This window comes from Aptenodytes forsteri, unplaced genomic scaffold (assembly GCF_000699145.1).
Source record: "Aptenodytes forsteri isolate BGI_AS27 unplaced genomic scaffold, ASM69914v1 Scaffold53, whole genome shotgun sequence".
Taxonomy (NCBI): Eukaryota; Metazoa; Chordata; class Aves; order Sphenisciformes; family Spheniscidae; genus Aptenodytes; species Aptenodytes forsteri.
Window position 1 is genome coordinate 8964077 of NW_008795909.1, and position 4455 is coordinate 8968531.

Sequence of the window (4455 nt, forward strand, 5' to 3'; positions counted from 1 at the left end):
TAGAACGAGGACAGATACAAGTAGCAAGATAAAATTACAATGTTCAGATACTTCAAGAAGGGAAACGAATTATCATTTCCTAAAAGGGAGTAGCTATGAAGTTGCAGGAATTTTGAGAGCAGCAGCACTGGTGCAGAGCAGAGGCTGAGGAAACTCAACCCACCAGTTCCACGCTGTTCCGTAGTTAAACTTCAAAGCCAAAAGCAATGCGAAATCTCACACGTTTGCCAGGCACAGGAGAAGTGTTCCTCACAGTACCTGCAGTGTTTATACTGCAAGCAAATAACTAAAGTTCACACGGGACTGAAGTCTGGCATCTGGGAGTTTCCTTAGGATCTGTATCATTTGAAGATTCACCTCACATTTTGATCAACATCTAAAATCTTCCCATCAGATCATGCTAACACAAAGTTCTTTTCTACTTCATTTCCCCCCCCTCCCCCTTTTCTTTCTTGGGGGTGGCAGGCAGGATTTAAAAGTAAAATTCTAACATTAAATTCAGGATATTAGAAATCATTTAAAAATTGAATAAATCAAAAAAATCAAATCCACCTAAACTGACACCATTTATTTCTTCTTCCTTTTTCCCCCACAAGCATTGGGAGGCAGTACTTATTTCTAGTTAACGAAAAGGAGACCTAAATTGCTTCCTGCAACCTCGAAATAGCTCAGATGTCTTAGTTACTACTTGGCTAAAAAAAAAAAAAATTATTAGCAGTGAAAACAAGTCCTCCACATTTATTACTTAAGCAGTTGGGGAGAAAAAGCAGAGCCTTAAAGAGATCACACCAAAGCACTGTGGTTCTTCCATTAGTCAAGGCTGCATGTCGGTACAGGTCGAAACATCCTGCTTCATGTTTTTGCACCTTCGCAGCTTAGCAAGTCAGGGCTCCAGCGACTACAACCCAGGCCAGTTTATTAAGCAGGGGCGCATCTCAGTTGTCACTATAGCAAACCATAACATGAAGGCAGGTCCTGTATGGTTCTAGAGAGCTACACAGTTTGCAAAAATCCCTCCAAGCTGTTTTTAGAGAGTCCCTAGACTCAGGGTGCTGAGGGGTAAGGTCTTTCTGAAGACTGTACAACACGAGATTACTGTTTCCCAACTGAATTAAGCATCTACTCTGCCTCCTGGAACAACGGTATCATGTCACGAGACCATGCACATGCTCCTAACACCTCAAATACTTGTCCCTGAAAAACACATGCAAGAATTTTCTAAGAATTGTCTTTCAGCACCAAGACCAAACCAGGCAATGCTCAAGTAATGATCAATATGAATCTTCTCTAAATCAATCATCAAAACCATCAGGTCATCAAAGATGCCTCCAATAACAGCACAAGGAAAATGATACCGGCACAGTGAAAGACCGGTTGGCACATTCCCATAAAGGCAAAAGCAGCCCTCCTGTGGTTTTGATGAACAGCAGAAGATGAATCCTTTCAGATACAGTAATCCTGCAATGAGATACGCACGAGAACCGCAAATAAACACAAATCAAATCCAGGGCTTTAACAGATTACGGGGAATGCAAAGGAGAGTCAGGAGAACACCCCAGCTTTCCAGCACTCAGAGCACAAAGACATTTCACTGGAGATCCAGGGGAGTGAAAAGGGCACCAGTCCAACCTCTGCTTCCTGAAACTAGCTTGTATCTAGAGGGCTAATTCTTACAAGAAAGCAGGCAGGCTCATGCCTCCTCTGACTGCTACCACCCTGCACAGCCTGCAAGTTGGGATGAATCAAAGTCCTATCATCTTCCTCCAGGATGCCCTTATGCAAGATTGGGAGGGTTCAGCTCGGAACTTGGCTACAACAGCCAATTTGAAGTTTCAGGGGAGAAAACCCAACAGCTACAAACAAACAAAAAAAGAACAGATGGAGAAGCTGCCAGGGAGGAGGAGAAACTGAAGTCCTTGTGAGTTTGCTTTGAGAGGCAGCAGGAAGGACTGAGAGAGGAAGACGACAGAACAATAACGTGAATCTGACCGACTCAGGGGTAGAGCTTTTACCGCAAAAAATACCAAGCATTTGTGGGAAGCGGCTGCTTCACCTTCTTCCGAACTTCCCCTCATCCGTTGTTCTCCCTCCTCAGGTGACACTAAAGCATAAAGCATTTCTTCTACTGAAAAAGATACCATGCTTCCCTGTACCCAACACTGCTGGTTAAATAAACCACTCCAGAAAGCAAATTGCAATAGCGGAAGACAGCAAGCACAGTTGCTTTTGTTTTCCCGTTGGACAGTGCTGGCTGGCACACACCCCACACACGGGCAACCTGGGTGGGTGCTTGCTTCTTCCTTCAGAGCACACCCAACATACAACTGGCATCGCTTATTTGGCAGGCAGTCTCTCTCCAGGCACACGGGGCCACCTTCAGCAGCAACAGATACTTTCCAGACTCGTTCAGTCCTTGCAGTCTCTGCTGACGCTGCCAGGAAAGCCCAAGCGTGCCAGCAGCAGCAACACTTGCAGAAACAACCCTGCTTTACACAAAGACTGGCACCGAAGCGAGGGGAATGGCTCTGCGTGCTCCTTACAACCCTCTGTCAGCTATTCCCTCTGCCCTTATATGGGAACATCCCGTGGCCCCGCTGGGAATATGATGCTGTCGGACATGAAAGGTAAGGCAATACCTGAGCTGTCAGCACACGAGGACAGAATTTTTCTTTTCTGAAGAGCAAGCAGAGTCTAGGAGCTTGAACTCCTTACAGCACTTACGTGGGAGAAAGCAAGAGATTAGAGTGTCAACTGCTGACAGTCTATGCCCACCTTTCTCAAGAGAGTTATGCTGGTAATTTTAATCTTATTAAATATTGTTAATCGTATTACTAACCTAACTCTTATCACATGTTGGAAGAAATTTAAAGAGAAAATTCCATATATGACCACGCTATGTTAAATGCTTCCTAGCCAAATCTCAATTCAGGGCAAGTCCCTGGCTTGCAGATTCCAGTTCTGCTACACACAGGTGTGGATGAGCATGGAAATAGTCTGCTCAGCACCAGATTACCAACAAGTCACCTTCCCTGCCAGATTCCTCTCTGTCCATAACCTGCTTGCTTTCTTCTCCTGGGATTCTGCTAGACATTCATAGCTTCTCCAAGTGACCCTATCAAAACCTATGCAATTCCATGCCCAGTTTGTAACAATCAAGGGGAAACACCAATTTCCCCATTAGAATGCAAAACCACGTAGCACAACAGCTTAGTGCATCAGCTTCCTCCTGAGTCACGGCAAATGCCTCCATCACTGGCTTAGCTCCTAACGTCACACACACAGACACGTCATTAACGTAACGCTCATCGATTTCTGCTTTTTATGCGCAAGGCATAACACAGGACTGCTGTGACCTCCATTCAAAAAGTGAGACCAGAAACGAGCACACCTCAGTCAGCACTCCACCTTACACAGAATAAGGCCCTTGTTTAGTAAAATACTGACCCCGCTCTTTTACAACACTCAGGATTGTAGCCCCTTCCTTTGTAACTACAGCAGCAGTCCAGATATTCTCTCAGGACTACTCCTGTTCCAGCCTGCTGCCCTGAGATAAAGCAGCAGTCAGAGAAAGTTTAGATTTGAGAAAAGAAAGATCTCAAATTGCACTGATGTAACAGAAAACACACCTGCTTAGGGGGCCCAAACACTTGCTGCAAACTTTTCAAAAGGAATGCGTTCAAGGTGGAAAATGAGATCTCCAGAACAACAGGGCTTAACCACTCGGTTCCAGTACAGACAGTAAAATCAATGCTGAGGGGAAAAAGGTGAACACATGGCCTTCCAGAAGTTAAAGATATTGTATTTATCAGGAAGCCACCTTCTAACATTGTTGGTTTTTTTTATTGTTGCTGGAAAAAGTGTTGACCAGATTGAAGAAGGCAGACAAGTTAGCCTCCCTCAGGTTAATAACTTAAATGCATTTGTAAGTTAGCAAACCAGATTTAATTATTAAGCAACTTTGCTTTCTATAGAAGGCAGTTATTGCTACCTCTGAGGCTGAAGTTTCAGGACTACGATGATACTGACCTGTAATGCTATTTTTTTTAAACACTGCCTGGCTTCAGCTATTATTTACTGCCGCACCATTCACCACCAGCCCTCTAAGCCCTGGTACAGGGCTACTCCCTGAAGACACTCAAGTCACTTGTCAATCCTTTTGCTGATTAAAAAGCTCCCCACACAACGTAGCCCCTGAGTAACTTCTGGCTCTTCCCTGCATTAGAAAGTCCTCAGCATCCCTTGAAAACAGCATCCACATCAAACCTGAACACCGTACTCCAGCGCTGGCCCCACAACCACACGACACAGGTGAAAACTCTTTCACAACCCCCTGCTTGAGCATCACCGAGAACCCACGTGGAATTTTTTCCACGTTTCGCGCTAGCTGCTCATCCCAACGTGCCGGCTCGCTGCGACTTCCAAAAGCTTTCCCAGCGCTGCTGTTTTCCACAAAGC